Source organism: Lagenorhynchus albirostris, chromosome 16 (assembly GCF_949774975.1).
Source record: "Lagenorhynchus albirostris chromosome 16, mLagAlb1.1, whole genome shotgun sequence".
Classification (NCBI taxonomy): Eukaryota; Metazoa; Chordata; class Mammalia; order Artiodactyla; family Delphinidae; genus Lagenorhynchus; species Lagenorhynchus albirostris.
In genome coordinates, this window is record NC_083110.1 from 76,405,493 (window position 1) to 76,421,417 (window position 15,925).

The 15,925-nt window shown below is 46.6% G+C and overlaps 1 long non-coding RNA gene across 2 annotated transcripts in view; it reads right to left on the minus strand.

Annotated features, from left to right (window-relative positions):
- Positions 1-15,925, minus strand: part of LOC132507146 (uncharacterized) — an 87,329-nt gene that overhangs the window by 44,531 nt on the left and 26,873 nt on the right. The gene's annotated exons all lie outside the window — the stretch shown is intronic.

Sequence of the window (15,925 nt, forward strand, 5' to 3'; positions counted from 1 at the left end):
TCCACCTACCTGCCGGGAGAAATTAAGCCACTGAAGCTGTTCACTGAAGGAAGGTGGAAAGTTTGCACCTGAATTCCACCACTGCCCGCTCTGTCCAGGCCTCTCCTCAAGCGAGGCCCAGGATGCCCTCCCTGGTGAGACACAGAGCCACCCCCAGGGCCGGGGTCTTCTCCACAGAGGACAATACTCCCCCACGCCCACCCCACAGGGATGGACTCCGGGACAGGCTGTCACTATGGGATGTCACAGTGTCAGCCTGGAGAGGTTCCCGGGCACTGAGGGTTGTAAACACCCCCCTAATCACAGATCTCAGCAGGAACACCTGCTCCCAGGGGCGCACTCCGCAGGCAGCTCACCCAGGGCAGCCCCCCGCACCACGAGAGGCTGTTCTGATGCATCATGGATGAGGCTGCGGTGAGGCCGGGCAGGGCCTGAGTCCCTCTGACCTCCAGGGCCTTTCCAAGGCCAACCCTCGGTCACCCCTGGAAAGTGCAGCGGAGTCTGTTATTTCTAGGAAACGAGGGTGCACACTTGCACTCCTGGGACCCAGCCTGCTCTGAGCTGCGAGGGGAATGCCACAAACCCTGGATGGGCTCAGACTACACCTCCATGGTCGTGCAGACCTCCCATCTCTGGCACCCCCAGTCTGCATCCTCTTCCTTGCTGGGTGGCTCCCTTGTGGTCCACGAGATCCGCCTATGTGTTTCTGGAACCACAGACTGTACCCACAGGTGACGGTGAACAAGTACAGCTCCAGCCCTTCCTGCCTGTTCTTGCGCGGCTGGCTGCCTAACCTGCCCCTGCCAGGTCACTCCTTGGGGACGTGGGTCTCACAGGGACAGGCCCGGGGGGCCTAGGTGGGTGTGAGAAGGGGCTGACATGGTGACTGAGCAGTGTCCCCCACGGCCTAGAGGAACAAGTGCGTCTCACCCTGGGGAAGGAGTCCTCTAGGGATGGGTAGTTAAGACACATCTGAAAGGTGGCGTAACCTAAAGCTGCAAGTAACAGAAAGTCTGACTCATAGTGGCTTAAAGAAACAGGGGTTTATCGTCTCACATTAACGAGAAGTCTGAAGGGAGGTAGCCCGACGTCGGTTCAGTGACTAAGAAATCGTCATTTCTTAGCCTCTTGCTCACAGTTACACAATAGCTCTTGTGGGTCCAGGAATAATGAGCACAGCAAGAGGAGGAGGGATCAACACGCCAGCCCAGGCTGCGCGTCATAGCTAAGAAATCTCTTCCTATAGCCCAAGATTGCAAAAACTTCCTCTGTGTTTCCATCTTGAGGTTTCATAAATTGTAGCTTTTACACTTAGGATCACTTTTAATATTCTATATGGTGTATGGAATGGATTGTGTTTCTTTTCTTTTACTTATGGATATTTGATTATACCATCAGCATTTGTTGAAAAGACTATTTTTCTACCCCGAGTTGCCTTTTCCCCTGTGTTGAAAATCAATTGACAATATAGGTATGGGCCTATTTCTGGATTCTCTATTCTTTTCCATTGACCTTTATGTCTGTTTTTATGCCGATACCACACTGTTCAGATTATTAGAGCTCTGTAATAAATCTTTAAGTCTGCTAGCGTAAGTTCTCCAAATCTGTTCTTTTTTTTAAGTTGTTTTGGCTATTCTATATGAATTGCATTTCTCTATAAATTCCAAATAAGAGTCAACTTATTCATTCCTATGGAAATCCTGCTGAGATTCTTATTGAGTTGAATCTATAGATCAATTTGGGAAGAATTGACATTTCAACAATATTGAGTTTTCCAGTCTACGAACGTGGTATTTCTTTCTATTTATTTTGGTCACTTAAAATTTCTCTGAACAGTTTTCAACGTACAGGTCTTGCCCATCTTTTGTCAGACTTACCCCATGATAGGCAGAGTAATGCCAGTGCCCCAAGATGCCTACGTCATAATCTTCAGAACCTGTGAATATGTTACATTACACGATAAAGGATTTTGCAGATGTGATTAAGTTAAGAATCTTGCAGCGAGGAGGTTATCCTGAATTACCTGTGTAGGCCCAATATCACATATAAGAGGGAGGCAGGAGAGTCAGGGTCAGAAAGATGAAGATGTGACATTGGAAGCAAAGATAGAGATGTAGGGCCGTGGGCCACAAGGAATGAAGGCAGCCTCTAAAAACTGGAAAGGCAAGGAGCATTCTTTCCTAGAGCATCCAGAAGGACCAGCCCTGATGACACCTAGATTTTAGCCTACTGAGACTAATTTGGGACTTCTGACCTGTAGAACTAGACGATAATAAATTTGTGTTACTTTAAGCCACTAAGTTTGTAGTAATTTGTTACAGCAGCTATAGGAAACAAATACGGATTTTGGTGACAGAAGTGGAGTACTGCTGTCAACGATACTTAAAATTTTTGGAAGTGGCTTTGGAATTGGGCAGTGGAAAAGCAGTGGAAGACTTTTGAGGAGCATTATAGAAAAAGCCTAGAAACGTGGATGTTAAAGACCCTACTGGTAAGGACTCAGAAGGAACTGAGGGGTATGGTAGAGAAAACCTATATTGTCTTAGAGAACCCCTAAACATTACAAACAGACTGTTACCTGAAACATGGATGTTAAAAGTGCAGCTGATGGGGGTTCAGAAGAAAATGAGGGATATGTTAATGGAAGCTAGAGAAAGGGGATCATTTCTGCCTATACAGTGGCAGAAAGCTTAGCTAAATTGTGTCCTGTGGTTATGCAGGAAGCAAAGCTTATAAACAAGAAATCTGGCTTATCTATTTGAGTAGATTTCTAAACAAAGTATTTGAAAGGGCAGCCTTGTTTCTCCTCGCTGCTGATATTAAAATGCAAGAGGAAAGAGTGATTGAGGGAAGAAATGTTAAGCAAAAGGGAGCCAAAACTTGAAGAGCTGGAAGATTATCAGTCTATTCAGATTGCAAAAGACACTAAAATGAGCAGGACTTCCCTGGTGGTCCAGTGGTTAAGAATTGGTCTTGCAATGCTGGGGACACCGGTTCAATCCCTGGTCAGGGAACTAAGATCCCACATGCCGCAGGGCAACTAAGCCCATGCACCACAACTACTGAGCCCGCACGCCACAACTAGAGAGCCTGCATGCCACAACTAGAGAGCCCGCATGCCACAACTACAGAGCCTATGTGCTCTGGAGCCCTCACACCACAACTACTGAGCCCGCACGCCACAACTACTGAGCCTGCGCACCACAGCTAGAGAGAAGCCTGTGCAAAATTAAGTAAATAAATATAAGTTTTTTTAAAAAAGACACTAAAATTGGGAAATTTGCTGTCAGGAAAAAACATGCTCCAGAGAGAAAGGAGGGTATAACTGGACAACCTTTTGCTTGGGCCTTGAAAGGAGCAAAAATTCACAGTATTCTGTCACACAGAGAGTTCTTTAAAGAGACTCTGTTTGTGACTCATGTATTCCCACAGCCATCTCAGCAGAGGCCAAAAATAGAGATGATATTATCTAGGAAAGACATGTGGAGGAGCCAGGTCTAGCGGAGTGAGTCCCTGTGATGTGCATAGGAGAACCACAAGGTTGTTAAGAATTTTATACCAACAGAAAGAGCCATCTTAGACTGAAAGGGACAGATAAAGGACAAAATGAAAGAAGGATGTCAGGCTCCCCAAATTCTGCAGGCAGGAAGCAGACTGATAAAACTCCCCAGCTTCCAACACATGCTACCCTTCATGACAAAGGATAACTCTGAAGACAGAGCCTTGAGCCCAGACGCTGGAGCCGCAAGACCAAAGGGCAGAGCCGAGAGCTACAGAAAATTATTCATAGGTCGTGAAACCTGATGGAGTTTGCCCGGTTGGTTTTTGAAATTGCTTGGAACTAGAGATTTCTTCTTTTCCTTTTATTTTCTCCCTTTTGAACAGAAATGTCTTTAATTGGTATCCTATGCTTTTCTCCCTCCTCCCCATTGTATTTAGGGAGCAGATACCATGTTTTCTTGTTTCGCAGGTCCACAGATGGAGAGAGATATTTTTCCTCCAGGATGGATCACACCCAGAGTCTCACCCACACTTAACTTAGATGACTTAGATCATGAGATTTGGAACTTCTGAACTGATGAGATTTACATGAGATTTGGTGCTATATAGTGTTTGGAACTTTGGTGATGTTGAGATGGGGTGAACACATTTTGCATGTGAGATGAATGTGAATCTTTGGGAGTCAAAGAGCAGATGTGGTAGGCAAAATGCTGGCCCCCAAAGATGTCCATGTCCCAGTCTCTGAAACCTGCAAATATGTCACCTTACATGGTAAATGGGACTTTGCAGATGTGATTAAGTAAAGGCTCTTGTGATAGGGAGATCATTCTGGGTTATCCACATGGGCCCAATGTAACCACAAGGATCCTTATAGAAGGGAAGCAGGAAGGTCAGAGTCAGAGATGGAGATGCGATGAAGGAGTCAGAGATCAATGTCATGGGAGGCCATGAGCCAAGGAACTGGGCAGCCTCTAAAAGCTGCAGAGGCAAGGAACTGGATTCTTCTCTGGGGCCTCCTGAAATAATGCAGCCCTGCTGATACCTTGATTTTATCCCACTGAGACAAATTTTGAACTTCTAGCCTCTGTAACTGGAAAACGAAAAATGTGTCTTCTTTGTTTTAAGGCACTAAGTTTGTGGTAATTTATTACAATAGCAATAGGAAACGAATACAATCCCTAAACATTTAATATTTTTATCCTATTGTAAATGGAAATTTTTATAGTTCAATTTCCATTTGTTCATTTCTAGTATGTAGGAAAAATGATTTTTATATATTGTTCTTGCATCCTGTAACCTAACTAAACTCAACTATTAGTTCTAGTAACTCCTTTTTAGACTCCATAAGACTTTCTACAGACACAAGGATGTTGTTTAAGAATAAACACAGTTTAACTTTTTCCTTTCCAATCAGGATGCCATTTATTCTTTTTCTTGCCTTATTGCACTGGCTAGAACTGACTACTTAACTGGCTACAATGTTGAATGGAAGTGGTGAGAGTGAACATCTTGACTTGTTCTTGAACTCAGGAAGGAAAATGTTCTGTCTTTACCACTGAGTATAATGCCAGCCATAGGTTTTCCATAGATGACTTCATCAGGTGAGGAAATTCTTGTCCTAGGTTTCTGAGAGTTTTAATCAAGAACAGATATAGGGGCATTTCCCTGGTGGCACAGTGGTTAAGAATCCACCTGCCAATGCAGGGGACATGGGTTCAAGCCCTGGTCCGGGAAGATCCACATGCCACGGAGCAACTAAGTCCATGCACCACAACTACTGAGCCTGCGCTCTAGAGCCCGTGAGCCACAACTACTGAGCCCACCTGCCACAACTACTAAAGCCCACACACCTAGAGCCCGTACTCCGCAACAAGAGAAGCCAGCGCAATGAAGAGTAGCCCCTGCTCTCTGCAACAAGAGAAGCCAGCGCAATGAAGAGTAGCCCCTGCTCACCGCAACTAGAGAAAGCCTGCACGCAGCAACAAAGACCCAACGCAGCGATAAATTAATTTTTTTAAAAAAGAACAGATGCGGGATCTTGAATTCTGCTTTTTCTTAATCCATTGATATGATCATGTCTTATTTATCCTATTGGTAGAATGAATTACAATTGTATTTCAACTTTTGAAAACCCTGCATTCCTGGGATAAACCACTTTAGGTCATGATGTGTTATTTTTTTAATACATAGTTGAAATCTGTTTGATAGAATATTGTTAATTTTTGCATGTATGAGGAATATTGGTCTACAGTTTTTTTCCCCCTCATTTTTGCTCAAGTTCTGCATTGAGATTCCACATCTTGAGATTCCACAAGATAATGGTAGGCAGCCTCCTAAGGCATGACAGATTGAGCCTTTACAAGAGGTTCATAGGTTCTTCATTCTGAAAAACTTGAAGCTGGAAGAACTGTCACAAGGACTCGTCTTTTGATCCTTTTACAGCCAAACGCATAACAGTCTGAAAGGATGAAAATGTTCACTCGTATCTTCCCCCCATCCTTCACTCCCTGGCTTTACCTAGAGAGGAAGAGAAAACTCATGCCTGAATAAGTACAGTTATAGTTACTATTTCCTAAAAAAAAATTACTCTCACTTTAGGGCTGTCTCAAAACTTTGCAAAAGAAAGATAATCTCCTTGGCACATAGTAGGAACTCAATAAATATTTGTTAAGTAAATTAGAGAATAGATACATGAGTAAGTGAACAAAAGAATCACCTTCAAGATGTCCCACTTGGGAAGAGCTGGTGTCAGTTCGTAAACTTTCCAAGGGAGTCATGAGTAGGCTCAGGGAATCTGCAACACCCCACGCCTGATAAAAAAAAACAGCAGGCAAGTGGGGCTACAGGCATACGTGCAGTTTTTTAATTCTCGTTGCGGTCTATGACCCAGAAAAGATTAAGAATCATTTCCTTGAGGCCTTTAAATAGGCGGATGAATGAAACATAAACAATATTAATTTGCTTCCCATGGCCAAGTTTCTGGCTTCTAAGGATGGTCGGACTCTCAGGACAGCCTTGGTGTCTGTACAGGAGATCTCCCAATCTCTGAGCCCCACAGCAGAGCTTCATTTATCGCCTCTCCAAGTGCACAGTTAACTTCCCAGGCAGCAGACCCTTATGAAGCAAACCAATTAGGGATCCATTAGAGCCTTGCAGAGGGCCATCAATCCTCCCCACAGCAGGCCAGTGAGAGCACGGGAGGTTTTCCCAAGGAAGGGACTGAGCCTGGAGACAGTCATTTGTTCCCTTCAGAGCAATCCAGCCCCCAGTGGGGTGGGGACAAGGGAGGCTGCATGTGTCCCTGTAGGATGTCACAGCAGAAGAAGGGGCACGAGGAAGGAAAAGAGGCACACTGCTAGGCCTCCTGTCGGCTCTGTTCACCACCCGAGGGGACCCGAGTTTGTCTCTGGATGTCCATGGAATTTTCTTAGTTTCCATTAAATCCCTGAATTGTTGAGACTGCAAGAAATACACTGGGCTCTGAAAGGAATTAAAAATGTGGACACGTGAATGCAACCTGAAGAACCAAATTGTGTTCTCTTGCAATTAAAAATAAAAGATATGGACCATGGAGGTGGGTAAATGGCTTACTGGGATGTGTTCAGATGCCCTGGAAGTCCATTAGCATGAAAAGGCTCCCTCCTTGACATCCTTACTTTTAACAGCCCTCTCAGAATCTCTGCTAAGATATCAGGACACACACCCTGAGATAATTCCCTGGAAATAGTCTGTGTATCAGAGAGCTGCCCACACTCCCTGGACTGGCTTCTCTAGAGACAGAGGCTGATCAGAAGGAGGGGTACAGTCAGTGACCCCTGCTGAAAATTAATCTGTGAGCAACTCCCCTCTGCTGGGGTGGTGGGTGGAATTGGGGTAAACTTCTGGAAAGCACAAAGGAAATACACATCAAAAGGGACGTGCATACTATTTGTACTAGTCATTTATTGCCACATAATAAATCATCTCCAACCTTAGTGGCTTAAAACAGCAAACATTAACTCACAGCTCCGGTGGGTCAAGAGTCCAGTCATGGGGCTTCCCTGGTGGCGCAGTGGTTGAGAGTCCGCCTGCCGATGCAGGGGACACGGGTTCGTGCCCCGGTCCGGGAAGATCCCACATGCCGCAGAGTGGCTGGGCCCGTGAGCCGTGGCCGCTGAACCTGTGCTCCGCAACGGAAGAGGCCACAACAATGAGAGGCCCGCGTAATGCAAAAAAAAAAAAAAGAGAGAGAGTCCAGTCATGGCTTGTATGGGTGCTTCTGTCTCAAGGTCCCTCACAAGGATGCAGTCGAGGTGCCAGCCAAGGCCCCAGTCTCATCTGAAGGCTCAAGTGTGGGAGAATCCTCTTCTAAGCTCACTTACATTGTTGTTGGAAGGATTCATTTCCTCACCAGCCATTGGGTCCAAGGTCTCAGCTCCTCACTTGCCATTGGCTAGAAGCCTCCTTCAGGTCCTCGCCGTGTGGGCCTCACCATGGTGCAGCTCACAACATGGCAGGCTGCTTTGCTCAAAGCAAACAAGTAAGAAGCCTGAGCAAGATGGAAGTCAGTATTTTGGCACCCTAATCTTGAAAGTCACATCCTATCACTTTCACTGTATTCTGTTCATTAGAAGCAAGTCACTAGGTTTCAGCCCCCTCTCAAGGGGAGGAGGTTACACAGCACAGGGATATCCAGAGGTGGGAATTACTGAGGGCCCATTTACAGACTGCCTACACACGCTTGAGCCCTATAACTCCACTTATTGGAAGTTACCCTAAAAGAAATAATCAGACAAGTACAAAGATGTACAGTCAACACTGCTGTTTAAAATACTGCACAACCAGAATCCGTCTGGGCTGGCTGAATCTGTTACAACATGTTCAAATGACAGAATACTGTGCAGTCACTAAAACACAACATAGAAGGACATTTATGTACATGAAAAAACATTTGAGATATAGTATAAAGTTTAAAACAGCAGAACACGGGACTTCCCTGGTGGCCCAGTGGCTAAGACTCCACACTCGCAATGCAGGGGGCCTGGGTCCGATCCCTGGTCAGGGAACCAGATCCTGCATGCTGCAACTAAGAGCCCGCATGCCACAACTAAAAGATCCTGAACGTGGAGACGAAGATCCCGCGGGCCACAACTAAGACCCCGTGTAGCCAAATAAATAAATAAATCAATCAATAAATATTTTTTAAAAAGCAGAACACAAAATCATATGCAATATGATTCCCATATTCAAATATATAGAGGGAAAATAATAAAAGAAACCTCTACTTTTTAACACTTTGATGTATCTCTGGGTAACAGGACTACACATGATTTTCATCTCCTTTATACTTCCTTGTGTTTTTATAATTTTCTACAATAAATAGGTATTACTTTTATCATAAGAAAAGAGAATGCTTTTTTAAGATTTAAATTCACTGGGTGGTGGTAACAATGTCACACTTTCCACATTTGTTCTCCTCTGCAAACCTGAATGACAGAGGAAGAAAAGAAAGATGGGGCAGACACAGCCCTAGTACTTGAACTGGGCCCTGAGGCTGAGGGAGAGGAGACCAGGCCTCAGGCCACTGACGGCTATGCCATGCCATTGTGCACATCTGAAAAACCACCCTTCTGGGAGCTTGGTGAGCCTGGGGGTAATTTAGAAGAAGGTGCCCCCCCTCTCTGAACAGACACAGCCCCGACCCAGGGTACACGGCGTGGCCAGCAGAGCGTGGGCCGGACTTCAGCCCCACTCGCCTCCCCACCAAGGCACCCTTGTTCTTGTCCTGTGGCCTTGCCTACCTGAAGGTGAGAGGCAAGTGGGCAAAACCCCAGCTTCTGGGTGTCGCAAGCCGGCTCACTTCTCACAGTTCGCCTCGCCCCACTCCTGCCCTGTGGGTGGCTGTTCGTAGGCCAGACGCCACCACTTCCTAGACCTGGCCACGCCGGTTAAGTGGCTGCCGCGAAGCCAAAGGGCCAGGAAGGAGAGCAGGGAGCTCTCAAAGACTCGTCCCTCACCTCCAGCTCCATCGCTCTCTCCATTCCGAGCTGCACTCATCTTCTAGACAATCTGGACGCCCCAAGCCCTGCTGTCTCGGGCCTCACAGGCTCAGCTGCACCTTTCTCTGCAGGGCTTCCCCGACTCCGCCCCCGGCCTGAGCTTCCTCTCCTGCTTCCCACCTCCTCCATCCAGACGACAAATCACAAACGAGCCATCAGAGAGGGGGCCTCACCGGCCCTGAGTATTTGCTCTGTGCCACTGCAGCTGGGACTTCGCACGTGCTACGTCATCCTCAGCAGGCGCTGTCATCCCAACTTGCCATGAGAAACCTGAGCCTCGGGTAAGGCAATGAACCGTCACAGGCCACACAGCCAGGAAGGGAGGGACGGGGCTGCGACTCAGAGCTCATCTTACTAGTCCACGCACGATGCCTCTTGATGTTTGTTCCACAGGGAGAAGAGGGAGGAGAGAAACACGGCTATGTGTTAGAAACCCGAGCACTTTATCTGTTAATGACATGTAATAATTCAAAAGCAAGCCTGAGGGCAGAAAATCCCCACCGATCGTGTTTCCAGGGACTGGGAGAATCAAAAGGCTAACCTGACCAGCAGGGCACAGACCCCCGTGTGGTCTCCAGGCCCGCTGACCTGGATTCTTAGGGACCAGAGACAGGAAAGGTCACCTCCACAAAGCGGGTGGCTCTCGGGACCCAGAGCATCCTGGGAATGACCAGGACACTCATTGGGCTTCTCCAGCCTAGACCTGGTCATGGGAAAAGCTTCCAAACAGCCCCGGGTGGTTGAGGGGGCCACGGCCCGGCTGAAGCAGAGACCCCATCCCACCGGCAGGCAGCCCACAGGTGGGTGGGTGCTGCAGGGGTCCCGCTCAGAACAGAGAGCCCCCTGTTTCAGGACAACGAAAAGATCCTGATGGTCCAGCATGGAGGGAGGAGGGTCAGCCGCCACTTTGCACCAGCCTTAGAAATTATTACCTCCCAAATGGGGCCTCCATCCTGGCTTCCCAGCATGCACTGGGCTCAGGAAAAGCATCCCAGCTTATCGGGAGGATGAAGGAGGTGGAAGGGAAGGAGAAAGAAGCAGATTTTCCAGTACATGCCATGTGAGGTGTTTGGTTTACATTATCCCATTTACCTTCCCACAACTCTGGGAAGTGGGCATTCATGTTCTTCCTATTTTCTAGAAGAGGAGGATGTGAGTCTGAGACAGGAAGAAGCTTGCTGGCGGTCACACGGCCAGAGAGCACTGGGTTTAGGCACAGGCCTCTGAGGGGAGCCCCGAGCCAGCGCACCTTGGCTCAGACCATAATGTGGCGATCAGCAAGGGAAAGGTCCTGTCATCACTGGCTTCGCTGCAGGGAAGCAGGGGACGTGCCAAGCTGCCTGGATCCCCCCTCATTCTGTCTCCACTTCACCCGAGTGGGAGCTGAATCCCAGAGCATCCGATTTCACACAGCCAGTTAGGACGTGGCCGTCTCTGTCCTCTAGGTAGGTGACCGAGGCAGGGCGCTGGGATGGTCTGACTCCCCGGCCCCAGTCCCTGCTCAACCAGTGAATGGCAGTGGACTCAGGGCAGCCTCTCCCTCTCTCTGCTTCCATTTCCCCACCTGGAAAACTATGCAGGTTAAAGGAGACGTTGCTGCAGCCTGTAGCCTCGGCCTGCCATGATTCTCCTCCAGTCTAAAAGGTTGTTGGCTCTGAACCCGATTAGGATAAGTCCATTTCAGACAATGTGCGTCCCCCGTGGGCTCTGTTCTCCCCCATCCGCCTCCCATTTGCCTGTCGTCACCTGAAGTAACCACTTACTGAATTACCAAGGAGAAGGCCAGCAGGTCGAGAGAGGGGAAACGGCAAAAACCAATCTTAACAAAAAGTATTTGAACTCCCAATAAAATTTCATCCCTTCCCATTGGCAGATTTTATCATTTTTTATTTAAGCCCCGTGCAGCCAAGCATGTGGACAGGAGCTCGCTTCTGCCCCAGATAGAGAATAACAGGGGCCCTGACCTAGGGAGCCCCCGGGAGGGTGGAGCGCCCTCCACAGGCTGTGATGGAGGGCCCGCTACAGAGCTGGTTCCTGCCAGCCCTCCAGGATGCCTGAACGCCCATCACGGGAGGGAGTCTTTTTGGAAATTACATTTAATAATAGCAACAACACCAGCAGCTCTCATTTCTTGAGCGCTCGTCACGTGCCAGGTGCAGAGCTCAGCCCTTACACACCTTGTCTCACTTAATACCCTGCGAGGTGGACACTCTGATTATCTCCATTGTATAGATGAACGAACCAAGGCCCAGCAAGGATAAGTAACGTGCCAAGATCTCATAGGCAGTCGAGAGCAGAGAGGGCTTTAAACCTGGTGTGTCTGACTCTGGTGCGTGTGCTCCTAACCCATTGTCACTGGCCTTTCAGGAGAGGCGTGTGGTTAAGAGTCTCTGGGCTCAGGGGTCCTGTGAAAAATGAACCTGTGTATTCATTCAACAATCAGGAAACTTTGATCATGGACTGGGTAGTAGGTGATACCAAGGAAAAGTTTAGGATGATGGTGACACAGTTATGTAAGGAGAGATCCAGGGTTTTAGAAATGTCCACTGGATTACGTAGTGATGTTGAGACACGGTGTCTGGCATTTGCTAAGAAATCCTTCAGGAAACAAGGAAAACAAACTGGGCAAAAATCTTACTAATTGTTGAATCTGAGTAATGGCTATATGGGGCTCATTGTATTATTATTTCTACTTCCAAGTACGTTTGAAAACATTCATAAGTATGTATTTTAAAATACATACAGGAGTTCCCTGGTAGTCTAGTGGTTAGAATCCAGTGCTTTCACTGCCGTAGCCCAGGTTCAATCCCTGGTCAGGGAACTGAGATCCCACAAGCCGCACAGCGTGGCCACAAAAAAAAAAAATACACACAGAACATCATTCGTCATTAGGGATGTGCAAATCAAAACTACAATGAGAAACCAGCTCACATTCATCAAGATGGCTACTATCCCCAAAACACAAAGAAACAAACAAAAAGCAGAAACTAACAAGTGTTAAAGAGAACTTGGAAAAATCCATACCCTTGAACATGGTTGGTGGGAATGTAAAATGTTACAGCTGCTGTGAAAAACAGTACAGCAGTTCCTCAAAAACTTAAAAACATAATTACCACATGATCCAGCAAGCCCACATCTGGATATATATCCAAAAGATTTGAAAGAAAGTTCTCAAAGAGATATTTGTACCCCCATGTTCATAGCAGCATTATTCACTGTAGCTAAATGTGGAAGCAACACATATGTCCATCTATGAATGAATCAATAAACAAAATGTGATATATCCAGACAGTGGAACATCATTCAGCCTTTAAACAGAAGGAAATTCTGATACAGGCTACAATGTGGAAGAAGCTTGAGGACAGCATATGCTAAATGAAATGAGGCAGTCGAGAAATGAAAACTATTGCTTGATTCCACTGATACGACGTACCTAGAGGAGTCAAATTCACAGAGCTCCAGTTTGGGAGGAAGAAAAAGTTCTGGAGTTGAATAATGGTGATGGTTGCCCAGCAATGTGAATGTACTTGATAATACTGAATGGTACACTTAAAAATGGTCCAGATGGTAACTTTTATGTTTTTGTGTAATTTACCACAATTTAAAAAAAGTTTTTAAAACACACACATACACAAAATGAACCATTTTGCTGTGTGCCCATGTGAACGTTCTCCAGAAGCTGTTTGAAGTAGAAAAACAAGCAAATACAGTACTATGTAGTTAAGTAGATGCATAGGAAAAAATTCTGTAAAGACATGGAATTGTCTTTCTGTGGTTTTCTCTGGGGAGTGAGACGGAGGTGGCTGGGAAGTAGGAAACCTGGACTTTCTATTTTGTAAGTTTTTATGCTATTTGAACTGTTGAAACAAAAACTGTTCTATGCATTATTTTGGAAATAAGTTTGATTTTTTTTTTTTTAGTGCAACTACGGTCCCTGGGACAGGAAGTTATCACCGGCCCCAACACATTAGCAATGACTGTAGGATAGATTTGGCCCTGACCTCTGGCCCTGGAGAAAAGACGGGGATGGTTCTCTCTGTGTTTCTGCGTGAAGGAGAGGGAGGGGGGTTATGAGGAGACTGGGTCTGAGCAGGGAGCCACATGAGGCCTCGTTGGATCCTGCAACTGCTTGTGCAAGGAAAGGACTCTGAATCATGAAACAGGAGCGTGAACAGAGGGGCAGAGGAGCCCTTGGGGCAGCCCCACCTGAGCATTGGGACAGGTGGGGTGAGACACAGCCCTGAACCCAGCCCGAGGCCTGTGTGTCAGTCCAAGCCCTGCAGTCTCCAACCCCGGGACCCAGGAAGCCCTCAGGCATTTCATTTATAAAATATAAAGGGTCAGGCTTCCCTGGTGGCGCAGTGGTTGAGAGTCCGCCTGCCGACGGGGGGACACGGGTTCGTGCCCCGGTCCGGGAAGATCCCACATGCCGCGGAGCAGCTGGGCCCGTGAGCCATGGCTGCTGAGCCTGCGCTTCCGGCGCCTGTGCTCCGCAGCGGGAGAGGCCACAACAGTGAGAGGCCCACGTACCGCAAAAAAAAAAAAAAATATATATATATATAAAGGGTCATATCTGCTCTCAGACCACCAGGATAATTTTAAAAGAGAATGGATGACAACAATTAATATTTATCATGCTCAGAATATGCACCAAGCCCTATACTAAGAGCTTTATTTGTATCAGTTCATTTAATCCTTATTAAACAGCACTATGAGGAGAGAGAACCACCATAATCCCTATTTCACAGATGAGAAAACTGAGGCACAGAGAGACTGAATGACTTGCCCAAAGTCATTACACAGCTAGTAAGTAGCAAAGTTGACTATGTGTCTGGAATCTGGCCTAACAACCATGTTCCAATGGTGCCTCTCAGTGGAGACTCTATGACTCAGGACTCCACTGGAAGGAAGTGACAGAAACCCAAACAAGCAAGTTCAAACATAAAAAAATATATATATAAAAAATATCTTGGATAAAGAAAAGGAAAACTCTAAGGTCCTGCTTCAGGCACAGCTGGATCCAGGTGCTCAAGTGATGTGTGGAATTCACCTCCCTCCATCTCCCACTCTGCTTTCACCCAGGCAGGCTCTATTCTCAAGCAGACTCCCACATGGGTGGCAAAGAAGTTCCCAGAACTTCAGGCTTTGGTTCCACCAGTCTGGCAACCCCCAAAGAGCAAGGGATTCCTTCCAATTAAACTCCCAGGTTTGGGTCTCACTGGATGGGCTCGGGCCACATCCTCATTCCTGAACCAAGCCCTGTGATTTGAGGAAGGCCTGGGTCTGAGTAGAAGAGGGGGGTTCCCCAAAGGAAAATTCAGGCCATTCCTGAAGAATGAATGATGGCTGCTGGGCAGGTAGAAATGTCAGCAGTCCCTTCGACGTGGAAGTGCTTAGAATTCTGCCAGGCAGGGTCAGACATGGGAATTATTACTATAGGAGACCACTGTGTGCATGGCATCTGCCACAAACCCAGGCTGAGACCCCCGAGTCCACAGAGGGGTTGGCAGGACATTACTGTTGGTCTGGCATCACCACACACATTGGCTGGTCTCAGAAGGATGCAGAGAGCAGCACGGGTCTGCGGCCCTGGGGTCTGCATTCCCTCCCTGGTTCTGCAATCCCTGGCTGTGTGGCCTTGGGAACGTGGCCTAAACTGTGCTCAGCCTCAGTTTCCTCATCTGAAAAATGGGAACTACAAAACCTCATGTACAGGACCGCAGTAAGGATTGCATGAGAAAAGGATCTGGGTGCCTGGAACCACCCCAGCAAACCTCAGGGGCTCAATCAATGATTTTTTTTTAATGTAGGAAATCATTTAATATAAATCTCAGTAATTACTGTAACACATTGAATTTTTAAGTAAAATTTTATTCTGGAATACATTGAGATTTGCTGAAAGGCTGTTTGTCAATACCAAAAAACCAACACTCGTACGTTATTATGAGCTCAACTACAGACTCTACCCATATTTCACCATTTCTTTGTTTTAGTTTAATTATTTATTTTATATTAGGGTATAGTTGATTTACAATTTTGTGTTAGTTTCAGGTGTACAGCAAACTGATTCAGTTATGCATATACATATCCTTTTTTTTTCAGATTCTTTTCCCATACAGGTTATTACAGAATATTGAGTAGCATTCCCTGTGCTATACAGTAGGTCCTTGTTGATCATCTCTTTTGTATATAGTAGTGTGTATATGTTAATCCCAAACTCCTAATTTATCCCTCCCCCCACATCCTTCCCCTCTGGTAATCATAAGTTTGTTTTCGAAGGCTGTGAGTCCATTTCTGTTTTGTAAATAAGTTCATTTGTTTCATTTTTTTTAGATTCTGCATATAAGTGATATCTTATCAATCAATGACTTTTAAGAGTTCGCCTG